We start from the raw sequence: 13,652 nt of genomic DNA, 5'->3' as shown, positions 1-13,652 counted from the left end.
GGTTCCTTTCTCATGACCTGGAGAAGCTGCAGCTCGCCCTGTGCTCTGCCTCAGAGGTGGGAGGCCACACTGCCCTCAGTGGGTGGCAGAATTCAGAGTCTTAGGTTGCAGGGGCCTCAACTGAGGTCCCTGAAGGGTCTGCTCCTTCCTGAGGGGCTGATTCAGGGAGGCCCTCCCGTCTCCCCTCTACGGCTTTGTCTCTTCCCCTCACACAGGGTCCGCATGTGGACAGCCTGGTGATGTGGACGCCCCAAGGGCCCTTGGAAGTTCCCTGGGAATGGGATCCATCCCAGTACATTTGGGATGCAGGCACAAGGTCCCAGAGGCGGCCCGCGAAGCCAGTGGGGAAGGGAAGGCTGTTGTAGGTTTGCCTCGGGGAGGGGGTGGTTCCACCCTCTGCCGAAGTCCCTGGAACAAAGGCACGTGGCTTTCCAGCTGCCCTGGAGGCCAGGGTAGTGGCTGGGAGGGGCTGTGTGCCTCTGCCGGGTGGGGGAGATTTCTTAGCTAATCTAGTGTAGTCAAGTCAGACATTTGTCTCTAAATCATATTTATTTTTTTTAATTCCAAGGCTTTACAGACAAATAAGGAGACAGTTTGTATTGAAAATACTTTTTACATGTGAGCTTGAAACAGAGTCTGTTTAAATCTAGGTTTTTTCTTTCCCAGTAATGCCTCCTTTCATCCCAGGTTTTCCAACAGGAAATGCGCTTGTTTGCTCACCTCTGGGAGGGGGCTTTGGCTAAGAAGCCAGCAGATGCCAGCGGGCTGCTTGAGCAGCCTGGCCTTTGTTAACCCTTTAGGAACTGTGGGGTTCAGGTTTTCAGACCATCCAAGGTGAAGGTGGCCACAGGGGCCTGGAAGCTTTCCCATCCTTCCTGCAGGGATGGTCCGTTTCCCTGCACGGAGCTGGGTACATGGGTACAACATCCCTGTCCTGTGCTGTCGGTGGCTTTACCAATTTTGCATAGCAACTTTTGAGCTGATCAATAGCTGATTGGCTGTTGGGGATTTCATGGATTCCTTTACCCCATCGGGGGGCCGGATATGCTGACAAAAGTTACATTTGTAGTTGTAGTGCTGCATATACATGGGTCCAGTTAGGCTTGCTTTCTAAAGGGAAAGGCATCTCTGAGGGATCACTGAGCTGACATAGTGCCCTAAAACCGTGCTGTCAGGTGGGCGACAAAGCAGGACGGGAGGGTGATTTTGTAGGATAGTCGGGCCACGGGCCTGCGTGTTCTGTCCCCATAGTGCCGGAGTTCCTACATGCTCCAGGCCCCGGGTTTGTATTGCGCATAATTCTCAAGGGCTCATGGCAAGCTGCACCAGGGACACAGAGGGCGGGGATGCGGGGACCCTTTCCCCAGTGGACCAAGGACTCACTGCTGGACTCTAATCTGTCTAGGTGTTTTTGTGACTTGCAGAAATACCTCCACCTTGCCTGGGCCCGGAGCCACAGGAGACCCTGCGGAAGATGAAGAATATTCTGGAACAATGTAAGACCTGCCCAGGCTGCCCCCAGGAGCCAGCATCCAGCAACGTGAGCTTGCAGGACCCCGAGGAGCCCTCCTTCTGCTTGGAAGCTGAGGACGACTGGGAGGACCCAGAGGCCCTGAGCTCACTGCTGTTATTCCTGAACGCCCCTGGGTACAAGGCCAGCTGACGTGGCGCTGCCATGGCTGAGCAGCGTGTTCTGCAGCTTTAGCGACGAGGAGCTGACTGGGTGTCTGGCACAGGCCCGAGGGGCGGCCAAGAAAGCTGGCCTCGTCATGGCCCTGGCCAGGCTCTGCTTCCTCCTGGGGCGGCTGTGCAGCAGGAGGCTCAAGCTGTCCCAGGCCTGGATGTACTTTGAGGAAGCACCGGGGGCCCTGGAGGGCAGCTTTGGGGACCTGTTCCTGGTGGTGGCTGTGTACGCCAACCTGGCCAGTATTTACTGGAAGCAGAAGAACCGAGAGAAGTGTACACAGGTGGTTCCCAAAGCTGTGGCCCTGCTCCTGGGGACACCTGGCCACATCTGCAGCACTGAGGTGGAGGGGGAGCTCCTGCAGCTGGTGCTGCGGCAGGCGGTGGGTGGCCAGAGCCTGCAGGCCGAGGCCCGGGCCTGCTTCCTGCTGGCCAGGCACCACGTGCACCTCAAGCAGCCCGAGGAGGCCCTGCCCTTCCTAGAGCAGCTGCTGCTTTTGCACAGGGACTCGGGAGCCCCAGAGGCTTCGTGGCTCTCAGACTGTCACCTACTCCTAGCTGACATCTACAGCTGCAAGTGCCTGCCCCACCTGGTGCTGAGCTGTGTCAAGGTGGCCTCATTGAGGACACAGGACTTGCTGAGGAGCGTGAACCTGGTGCTCCAGAACGTCCTCCAGCCCCACAGCCTGCCCACCCAGACTTCCCACTACCTCAGGCGAGCGCTGGCCTCCCTAACCCCGGGCACAGGCCAGGCGCTGCGCGGCCTTCTCCACGCCATCCTGGTCCAGCTGTACAGCCACCATGGCTACCACGGCCTGGCCATCACCTTCCTGACGCAGGCGGTGGAAGCCAGTGCTGTTGCCGGAGTCCGTGCCATCGTGGACTGCCTGCACGTGCTTCATGGGCAGAGCCCAGTGGCCTGGACATCCTGCAGTCTGTCCAGTGGTGGCCAGCGAGGACCAGGAGGGCGTGATTGCCAACATGGTGGCCGTGGCTCTGAAGAGGACGGGCCGGATGAGGCAGGCAGCCGAGGGCTACTACCGTGCCCTACGGGTGGCTCGGGACCTGGGCCAGCGGAGGAACCAGGCAGTGGTGCTGGCCAACTTCGGGGCCCGGTGCCTGCATGCGGGTGCCAGCAGGCTGGCCCAGCACGACCTCCTGGAGGCCATGAGGCTGTTCTCGAGACTGCCCTGTGGAGAGTGTGGCCGGGACTTCACCCATGTGCTCCTGCAGCTGGGCCACCTCTGCACCCACCAGGGCCCGGCTCAGCAGGGCAAGGGCTACTATGAGTGGGCCCGTCTGGTCGCCGTGGAGATGGGCCACGTGGAGGGTGAGTGCCCCAGTTCCTCCTGTGCACCTTCTGGGGCCACCTGGGTCAGGGCACACCTGGGGTTTGTGATTCAGAAACAAGTGATGGTTTTTCCACCATCGAAAGTGCTGCGTCATGGCCAACAGCAGATGTTGGCAAGCGCCCTGGAGACAGGCCGTTCCCATGCAGGGGCAGGCCCTCTGTGCCCTACTGGGGCAGCGAGCTCTTCCCGGTTTGCCCAGGGACCATCCTGCCTTGAGCACTGAAAGTCCTGCAGGCTGGGAATCCCTAGACATAACCCTGGGGTCGAGGCAGGCTCTGCTGAGCTGGGACTTGGGGCCCCGCCATGAGCCAGGCCTGGAACGCCGGTTCTTGTGCCCATGTTATCTGCTTGGTATAGCGGCAGCCTGTGCACCTGTCATCCCACTTCCCAGAGGACATGGGGGAGGTGATTGCCCAAAGCCGCAGAGCGGTTCATGCAAAAGCAGTTTGTTGTGCAGAGTGGGCCAGGCCCCACCCACAAATGGGGCTTGTGGGGTCCTTGGGTGGCAGGGGCTGAACGTGGGAATGTGAGCTTCAGGCCAGAGAAGCCACAAAAGGGTGAGTGGCATGATGGCGGGGCAGCACTTGGCCCCGGGTTAAGGAAGCCTCTTTAGTGTGGGACCAGAGGGTTGAGAGGATTTAGTCAAGTAATAGATGGTGGTGGTAGGGGAGAGGGGCTGGTGGTGTAGCCTGTGTGAAGGCCCAGGGGTGAGCTAGTGAGGATGAGTGGCGGCGGGTGAATGGTGGTGAGTGAGCGGGAGTGTGAGCAGGGTTCAGTGAGCCGGGCTTACACAGGGAGGTGCAGAGTTGGGAGTGGGTGGGTTGGGTGCTGGATGGTGAGAAGCTCTTCTGGAGAGCTAAGCAGGGCCTGGGGCCTCAGGCTGTGGCTTGGCCTTTTCCCCAAGAGCACTGGGGAGCCATGGAGTGCTATAGAACAGTCACTGCAGACTGAGCAGTGAACGGACAGTAGGTGGGCAGGGCTGTCCGAAAGCTAGGCCGCAGGAATAGTATATAGGATAGATGAGGAAGTTGAGTCTAGGGAAATGACCAAGACAAGGGATGCTGTTGCGGATCCCCTCTGCCTTGCAGCGCTTTGTCCATCCTCCCAGGATGGACGTCATGGCATAGTGAGACCACTCAGAGGTGCCTCCTGTGGCCTGGCCCAGAGCCCCAGGGGCTGTGGCCAAATCTGCCCATTTCCCAGCACAGGCCGGGCACCCACTCCTGGCCCTAGGAGGGATGAGATTTTGGAAAGGACCGTGTGAAGGGGCCCCGGTCCCACACATCTGCCCAAGGAGGGGTGGGGGGTTCAGACCCAGGCTTCTTCCCCAGGGGCATTCTCTGACTGGAAGGAGACCCTCCAGGAACCCAGCGCCCAAGCCCCCACTGCGGGGAGGGGCACAAAGAGGGTGGAGGGGGCAGGGAGGGGAGCACACGGAAGCTGGCCCAGGGCCCCAGCAGCCCCTGTCCTTGGGATCATTTGGTTTCTTGGCATCAGATTCTTTGAGCTGCTGGGCCTGGGGTCGTCCTAGGGCTGCGGATGGCCCGAGTCCCAGCTTGAGCCTCTCTTGTTGGGTGACACGTCTTCCCATCCCTGCCTGCACACCTCCCCAAAGGTCATCTCAACCCCAGCAGAGGCAGTACGTGCAGTCTGGGCTATTCTTCCTACTATGGTGGCTTTCATCATCTGACCTCTGCCTGCCCCGAGTCTTCACTCCTGGCCTTCATCTGTCCCCTTAAATATGACCACAGCAGCCAGAGCCAGTTGTGTCACCTGCTTCCCTGGGGCAGGGTTTCAAGGTCTCACGTCCCATATGTGGCCCACTTGGCTTCCCCCGAGCATCCTGACCTGGTGGTGTAACCATGGCCCTGGCCACCCCACTCACAGGGCCCGGTGACATTGATGCAGTCACACCCTCTCGACTGTCGGACTTACTGAGAGAGCAGGGAAGGAGCCAGATTCCATGGGGACCTGGGAGACTGGCTCCAGTCTTGGCCTCAGGTTCACAGAAGGAAAATGGGCCAGTGTGCTAGAGCCATGCTTCTCAAAGTGTGGTGCCTGGACCAGGAGAGCAGCATCCATGTCACCTAGGAGCTTGTGGCAAGTGGGAGTTCTAGGGTCTGCCCCAGGCCTGTGGAGCCGGAAGCTCTGGGGGCAGGGCCAGCAAGCTATACAGACAGGTCTCGAGGTGACTGCGATGCCTGCACATCTTGAGAACCATCGGCCTAGATAGCCTCTGAATACTAACGTCTCCTGGTGTGTCTGGAGAAGATAGAGGCCATGTCTGGGAGGCAGGGGAGATGGACTAGCACACTCCTCCTGCCACAGGGCAGCATGATGCTCGATTCCCTCAGAAGGATGTCCTTCATCTTTTCCATGCCGTGTGTGTTCACCCTGGCCCTCCCAGCAGCCTGGGAAGGGCAGAACACTGCACACACAAGAGGGCCGTTCCCAGTCCCCACATTCCAGATTCATGTGTCACCAGACCTATGGGAGGAGGCAGACTGGTTCCAGGAGGATGAGAGCCCTTATTCTGACACCTGTGTCTGATTCCAGGGCCTACAAATCCGCTCTGGACTACACCAAATGAACTCTGGGGATTTTCATTGACCTCCAGAAGAAAGAGGTGGCGGCACATGCCTGGCTGCAAGCAGGGAAGATCTATTACATCCTGCAGCAGAGCGAGTTGGTGGACCTGTACATCCAGGTGAGTGGCAAGGGCTGCAGGAGGGCCCCTGTGCTGTTCACTCTCTGTCCATCCATCCATTCATCCTTCCATCCATCCATCTGTCCATTCATCCATCCTTTTATCATCCATCTATTCACCCATCTGTCCATCCATTCACCTGTCCATCCACCCATCCATTCATCCATCCATCCTTCCATCATCTACCCATCCACCTGTGGGTCCATCCATCATCCATCCTTCCATCTGTCTTTCCATCATCCATCCAACTGTTCATCCTTCTAACTGTTCATCCTTCTATCCATCCTTCTGTTCACCTGTTCATCCATTTTTCCATTATCCATCCATTCACCTCTTCATCATTCCATCCATCCGTCATTCATCTACCCACCAGTCTACCTATTAATACATCCCTCCATTCATCTGTCCATATGTTTATACATTTGTCTATCCACCCATCTATCCATCCATATGTACATACATCATCTAACCTCCACCCATCCATACATTGTCTACCTACCCATACATACACACATCATTCTAACCACCCACCCATTCATCTGTCCATCCATCCATCCAAGCATCCATCCATGTCTATACATCTATTGATCCATTCATCCATCCATCCACTCATTCCTAAGCCACTACTGAGCATCTGTTGTATGCCTTTTCCCTCTGTCCAACTGGTTCCCTCATATCCTCCCCCAGTGGCCAGCATCTTCTCCCTGAGGGCAGAGGCGGGGCCACTCACAGTGCCCAGCACCTGCTGGTGTACAGCACATGCTCAAATAATGTGGCCACTCAGTTAACACACAGAAGAACCTGCTCCAGGCGACACGTGGCACATCTCCTTACAAAATGCATCTATCGTAGCGGCTGTTTTCAGAGGCTTTCCCAAACAGTGTGATCTGGAACAACTTGTGAAGCCCATGAACCTGGTGAAGCTTTCATCATTGAGCACCTGCTGTATACCTCCTTGAGCTGAGGAGAGGGATCAAGAGCTCATGGCCAAGAGGGGACCAGGCCCACCCACAAACACTGTTGGTGTGCAGTCCGGAGCTGTGACAGGGATGTGGCAATGCAGAAAGGAGCCAGGGGATGGGCTCCCAGCAAGCTGGGGGCCACGGAGACTGGTTTGAATGCAGGGAGAGTGGGCTAGGGCTAGCCCTGGTGGTAGGATTCACAGGTGTCGGGCTCCCGGGCTGCAGCTGCTCAGTCACCTCCTGGCACTCAGGTTCATCAGTTCATTGTCCTCATGCCAGTGGTGGGGGCAGCCCTAATGCCCAGGGTCTGATAAATGCTCAGGTGTACCTGCAGTGTGTGACAGGAAGGAGGCTGGCGAGGGTGGGCGTGGCCACCTCGCCAGGTGTGGGTCTTGAGGGAACTTCTGCCTCCTTTCAGGGGCACAGAATGTGGCCCTGTACACAGGCGACCCCAACCTGGGGCTGAATCTGTTTGAGGCAGCTGGAGACATATTCTTCAATGGGGCCTGGGAGCGGGAGAAAGCCGCGTCCTTCTACCGGGTGAGCTGGCCTGTGGGCTGATGTGGGTGAGCCTCAGGGGGGCACCTGGAGGGCTGAGACACAGGTGTGGCAGGGCAGAGGCCTCGCACCTGGAGGCAGGGCCACCCATGCACATGCTTGGTTTCCTAGTGGTCTCACCGGGAATGATACTGTGCCTGGGACAAATGCTTGGGGCCTGGACATGGCAATGGCCTTACCCTTGCACCTGATGCTCTCAAGCAACCATGAGCGGGAAGTCCTGTCCCCATCTTACAGATGAGGAAACTGAGGCTCAGAGAGGCACAGGGACATGTCAAAGGACACAGCATGTCAGTGGGAGGTCCAGGACTGCATGCATCCCAAAGCGGGGACGGCTTCTCCCTTTCTCTGAGCTCACGGTGTGGCTCAGCCCTGGGCAGAGATAAATGTTTTTAGAGAGGAGTGCTGGCTCCCCGCAGTCAGACCCCCGGTGCCCAGGTGGGAGAGGCTGGGTCTGAGGCTGCCGGGTGTAGCTGGATGGGCCTCGGGTGACTCTTCAGCCCCCAACTTAGGTGTTTGAATTGTGCTTTATCTGAGAGCACAGAGCTGCGTCGAGATCCAGGGGTAGCTGGGGCGTGGGAAGCTCCAAGCACATGTTCGGGCTCTGAGGGGGGCGCTGGGCAAGGTGGGTGCTGCGGGAAGCCTGACCCCACCTGCCTGTGTGGTAGGACCGGGCCCTGCCCCAGCAGTGACTACCGGCAACTGCAAGGCGGAGCTGTGGCTGTGCAACAAGCTGGTGGCACTGCTGGCCACGCTGGAGGAAGCCCAGGAGGGCATGGAGTTTGCCCACATGGCCCTAGCACTCAGCATCACTCTGGGTAAGTCCCCTGAGCCCCCACCCTGCCAGGACCCACACTTTGCCAGAGCCCAGCCTCCAGGTCTTCAGGGAAGGAGCTGAAACACCTGCCAGATTTTCCTGGTCTTCTGCCCAGGCAGGCAGATCTGGCCAGCTGGCTTCCCTGTCTGGCTGTGGGGCACATCCCGAGGTCTCTCACGCGGTGCAGAGCCCCCTGCCTGGCTGAACTCTGCTTTCTCTGCCTCTTCCCGCTGCTGACCACAAGGGCTGCCCAGTGTGGCCTGTGCCTTCCAGACATGCCAGGCATCTCGTTGGTCCCTGTGCCTGGCTGAATGGCATATTCCCTTTCTCTTGTGCCCTTCCCACCCTCATCAACCACACGGCTCTCTGGCTGATGAAGTCCCAGTTCCCCTTCCAGCAGCCTGCCCTTTAAGGCTGGGCATACCCTGGTGCTGTGCCAGGGTTGTCTGTCTTCCTCCAGAGGCAGGGAGCCCTGGGCAGGCCGCATGCCCCAGCGCCTTGTGCCCCGGGCCCAGTACACAGTAGGTGTGCAGCTGTGTGGGAATGCATTGAATGCAGGCTCCACGGCACTCGCCCTGAAAACGGAAAGATATCGGAGACAGCCAAGGTGGGTTTGCACGTCTGTGGGGGGACCTGGAGCTCAGGCACGCAGTGACTTCCCAGGGTAGGGGGCTCTGATCGTGACATACCCAGGAGTCGGATGTCACGTCTGTGGGTTGCCTGGAGCCCTGGTGCCTGGGAGCACCTGGACTGCATGGCTTTTGGGCTCCCCTGGTTAAAACCAGTGAGCAAAGGCAGGTGGCTATGTGTAGGCAGAGCTGGGCCATCCAAGTCCGACTTTGCCAAAGCCTCACAGTAGACGGGGGCAGGCCTTATTAGTTCTGCTTTGCAGATGGGAAAGTGAGACTGGGAACCCGGAAGGGACTGGCCAGAGCTGCCCAGGTGACTGCAGGTGCCTGGAGGCAAGCCAGGGGCTGCCCGGGGTCTGCATACCTGCTCCTAAGGGGCCTGTGCCCTGCCTGCCCCAGGAAGCCACATCCTCACACCTGCCCCTTTGGCCTGCACCCCAGGGGACCAGCTGAATGAGTGTGTGGCCTACCACCGGCTGGGCGACAGCGAGCTGGCGGAGCACTTCTACCTCAAGGCCCTGTCGCTCTGCAACTCACCGCTGGAGTTCGACCAGGAGACCCTCTACCACCTGAAGGTGTACCTGGTGCTCGGCGACATCATCTACGACCTGAAGGTGGGTGGGAGGGGCAGGGCTCGGGGTGTTCCCGGCCCCCTTGGAGTGGGATCTCCACCCAGACCCCAGAGGCCTGGGTTCCAGCCTTCCTTAGGAATGGCCCAGTGGCCTCCCGGGAGCTCTGCACCTGGCTGGAGGAGCCGGCAAGGTTAGCAGATACAACCCAGCTCCCAAGCTGGCCAGGCCCCACCAAGAACTCAGTCTCAGCCAAGGAGGCTGACACATGAGCGGGCAATGGTGGCCTCTGGGTAAAGGGGGATCATAGTCGGGAGGCCCTCCTGGAGGAGGTGACACCAAAGCTGAGTCTTGACAATCAAGTGTCAAGTTGCATTTAACAAAAACAGGGTCGGGAGGAGGAGATTTAGGAGGATGGCATCATCCTCATCTTGAATCCACGTTGCAAGATCCAACCCAAATCCCAGCGCCTCCTCTAGGAAGCCTGCCCAGGGTGCCAGCCTGCACCGAGCAACTCCTTCCTGGAGTCCCGAGACACCTTGAATCTTCACATCACCCAGGAAGGGTGGGGTGGGGCCAGTGTCTTACCATGTGCTTCACAGACAGGGAAACCCCAGTGCAGGGCAGGTGCAACGGGGTGGGGCCCAAGCCAGCCAGACTGAGGCCTTGCTGGGTCGGGTCTGTCTCGAGGGAAGGTGCTGGGACCTGTACTCCCTCTGCCCCCAGCCCTGCAGGGGTGGAGAGCTGGGACTGGCAGACTCAGACCTGGGATGTCTGCACCCCTCTGGCCAGCAGGTGCCCACCCCTCAGCATCGCACTGGCACCGCGTCAGTGCTCCTTATGGGCTGAGGGACCAGGGCGCTCCAGTCCAGGGACTGAGATCTTGGGGACCTTAGAACAACATGAGGAGCTGGGGCAGCCTTAAGACCCCACCCTGAATCCCCCACCACAGGCCTGGGGCTGCCTGGGAGGCCCCCGCCCAGTGCTGGCGACACCTGGTGCTCAGAAGCTGTCACGGTGGCCTCCCAGGTCCCAGCCAGACAGGGAGGTGCCAGGTGTCAGGCCCAGAGGGACACTGCTCACTGCTCAGGGGCTCACCTGGAATCCAGGGGACGGGCCTCCCAGAAGAGGCCTTTCTCTCTCTTGGTCAAGCCTGCCGCGCACTCCGCCTGCCCAGGAGGAAGGAAAGGGCCAAGTAGTAGCTGAGAGGCCAACGTCCACGGTTGGGGTCGAGGGGCAGAGGCCTCCTAAAAACCTCCATCCCATGCACAGCCCTCTGGGCCTCATTGTGACTATGCTGTCAGCACAGGCCAGCTTCCCACAGGAAGGCCCCCTCGGAATTCCCAAGGGAGGCTGTCTTTCCAAGGCCACACCCTCCTCCTTGTATAGGAGGCTCTGGACCCAGGGCCCAGAGAAGTGGGAGAGAAAGCCGGGCTGGATGGGGCCTGGAAGGTTGGCGGAGAGGCAGGGGTAAATGGGCATCCTTGCCGATTACCTCTAAAATGGGGTCCCCTTTAGTCTACACATGAGAGTGAGCCCTGGAATAGGGTGGATTAGGTGTGTCCTGGCTCAGCCTGCCACTCACTAGTTGCTGCACACACTACAGGCACATTGACATGTACAGGCACACGCACACTCAGGCATACACACAGGCCTCCCTGCACTGAGCAACTCCTTCCTGGAGGACACACACAGGCGCACACACACGCATACGCAGAGACATATGCTTTGGCTGGCTCCTTCCTGTTTACTTGGGATGCCCCCACTCCTTCAGGAAGCCCTTGCCTCCCACCCCTGGCTGAGTCTGGGGCCTCCTGGGCCCCCCACAGGCTTCTGGGCTTCCCTCTACCACAGCCCGGGCCACCCTGTATGGTCAGTGTTCACTCCCAGGTCCCTCAGCCTGGAAGCAAGGATGTTAGGCTCAGCCATACACCTAGCACAGAGTCCAGCGTTCGGCTGGGCGGTGACTCAGGGCCTTCTCACGCCCCTGCTCCGTGTGTGGGGCGGGGCAGTCAGGGAATGGACTGCTGCATCTTGGACTTTGTCCTTGGCCCTGGGAGCCATCTTGAGATGGTAAAGGGGGACAGGCCAGGCACGAGTCTTCGGTCCCTTGGGTGACCCCCATGTGGAGGAGGCACGTGGGGAGAAGCCGGGTGGGGGATGGGACGGTCAAGGAAGAGGTATCGGAGGCCAACCCAGGGATGGTGAGTTTGAGCCAAAGATGCATTGAAAACAGGAGTGGATGTCTGGGGAGTCACACTCTGTCAATATTTCAGGGAACATTGCCAGAGAGGACACCTGGGAGATGGTTTTGTACCTGGCCTGGCCAGTGGAGGGCCTGGAAATGGTCAGCAAGGACAGGGGCCAGAGGGGAGCCTGGGTCACTCAACGCTGTGCCCCTGCTGGGGCTTGGAGCCATGGGTCCTGCATGGAACTCTCAGAGCAGGCAGGATCGGCCCTGACCTCAGCCCATGGGGAAAGCAGCCACTGCCTGCAGAGAGGGTGGGACTGGGGCAGGAGGCTTGATGTGAGTGGGGGCGTAGGGACAGTCAGGAAGTATTCCAGGGGTGTCAGGGTCATCCCCACCTCCTGCAGCTGAGACCACAGCAGTGCCACAGGCTTCAGGGCTCATGGGGTGAGCCAGGATTGGCTGGACATATGGAAGGACCCGGAGACAGGAACGGCCTCTGGGAAGACAGACTCTGAGTCCCCCTTTTGCTGAGCATGGCCTGTGCCCTTCAGGACCCGTTTGATGCAGCCGGGTACTACCAAGCTGGCACTGGCAGCCACCGTGGACCTGGGCAACAAGAAGGCACAGCTGAAGATCTACACGCGGCTGGCCACCATCTCCCACAACTTTCTCCTGGACCGCGAGAAGTCGCTCTTCTTCTACCAGAAGGCCAGGACCTTCGCCACAGAGCTCAACGTCCGCAGGGTCCACCCGCCTCCTCTGCCACTCTGCGGGTGGGCCCCCTTAGGTTGGCCCCCAGCCACCCTCGCTGAGGACAGCATCTGAGGGAGTGGGTTTTGTGCAAGGAGGGTGGTCTCCTGCCTCTCCTGGTGTCTCCCGTGGCTCATTTTCTGGGAAATGGAGGCATGAAAGCAGGGGTCAAATAGCAATAAAGGTTTTTTTTTTGTTTTTGTTTCTGCAATAACATACCGAAGTCCCCAGGGCATCCTTCCCTGTGTGCTTCCTGGGGTGTGTCTACTAGGGGCCAGCTCCTTCCCTGGTAGCAGCCCTCTGATCTTGGGGATGAGAAGGACCCTGAGTCCAACAGACCTGGGCCAGGTCACCATGAGCCTCGGTTTCCTTGGCGGCCAGAGGGAGATGGTGGTGGAACTCCCTGGGCAGCTCCCTGCTCAGAGCTTTTGCTGTAGGTCTCATGCCACCCTTGCCTTTAACCTTCAGGCCACTGTGCCCGGATGTGGGGGCTGCTAGTGCCCCTGTTCACCATTGAAGAAACAGAGGCACAGAGAGGTTAAGTGTCTGGCCCACCGTCACACAGCAGGTAGGGGCGGAGACACAGAGCCCAGTACACTGACCAACACACCACCCTGCCAGCCTGCTGCCAGGAAGGTGTCCCCCATTAGGACCCAAGGTCAGCTCCTGATCCTCTTGTGGTGTCAGGAGAGCGACAGGCCAGTGAGGGTGGCCCCAGGGATCCCTCATTCAGTGTCCTCTGCTCCCAGACTTGGCTGGGCGGAGCCTCCCAGTCCCACCTTTGGCCACTGGTCAGCCCTGCGGGAAGTGAGATGCAGTGATCTACACAGACTGCCTGTGTAGACGCTGCTGTCTAGTGTTGAAAGCCTTATCTGGGCTGCCCCCCAAGTCGTCCCCCACAAACCCCTCCTCTTCCGGCCCCCGGCCCTCATCCCAGTCCCAGGAGTCCCAGGTTTTCCTTCTTGGACTCTCTTGGCCCCAGGGAACACGGCTCACACGGTCTCTTTGCCAGTTTACAGCAAGGAAACCGAGGTTCAGAGACTGTGGGTGTCCCACGTGATTCTCACATCCACTGCACTCTCCCAGGCCCCTCTTTTAAACACTTTAAATGACCAGGCCCCTCTTTTAAACACTTTAAGTGAGGTGACATTCACATCGCATGTGATTAACTATTTCAACGCAAATCATGTGGTGGCATTTGTGCATTCACAGTCCTGTGCAACCACTCCCGCCATCTAGTTTCAAAATGTTTTCATCTCCCCAGAAGAAACCTCCCATCCTCACTAAGCCGTTACCCCTCCTTGGTATCCCCCAAGCCCCTCGTTTAATGGAAGGGGAAACTGAGGCCCGGAGAGACTTGCCAGTGGGCAGAGCTCTGAGAAGGAATCAGGCACCCATCTGCTGCTTCAGTCCTGGGTTGGTTTTCCACCCAGC

At 58.9% G+C, this 13,652-nt stretch overlaps 1 pseudogene across 13 annotated transcripts in view; it reads left to right on the top strand.

The window, feature by feature from the left end:
* Positions 1 to 12,433, top strand: part of LOC106995529 (SH3 domain and tetratricopeptide repeat-containing protein 1 pseudogene) — a 52,942-nt pseudogene extending 40,509 nt beyond the window's left edge. For 4 of the 13 annotated variants that reach the window (XR_013400856.1, XR_013400855.1, XR_013400860.1 and 1 more), the window contains 6 exons: positions 1,425 to 3,013; positions 5,592 to 5,742; positions 7,123 to 7,244; positions 7,931 to 8,080; positions 9,150 to 9,322; positions 12,020 to 12,433. The product of XR_013400856.1 is annotated as an SH3 domain and tetratricopeptide repeat-containing protein 1 pseudogene, transcript variant X2 (transcript). Of the gene's footprint in view, positions 1 to 1,405; positions 3,014 to 5,591; positions 5,743 to 7,122; positions 7,245 to 7,930; positions 8,081 to 9,149; positions 9,323 to 12,019 lie in introns of all 13 variants that reach the window. The other 9 variants (XR_013400857.1, XR_013400863.1, XR_013400862.1 and 6 more) reach the window with 4 other exon arrangements.
* The last annotated feature ends 1,219 nt before the right edge of the window (positions 12,434 to 13,652 follow it).

The sequence above is a fragment of the Macaca mulatta genome, chromosome 11 (assembly GCF_049350105.2).
Source record: "Macaca mulatta isolate MMU2019108-1 chromosome 11, T2T-MMU8v2.0, whole genome shotgun sequence".
Lineage (NCBI taxonomy): Eukaryota > Metazoa > Chordata > Mammalia > Primates > Cercopithecidae > Macaca > Macaca mulatta.
The sequence above is the reverse complement of the archived record's forward strand: the minus strand, read 5'-3'. Positions and strand labels throughout refer to the sequence as shown.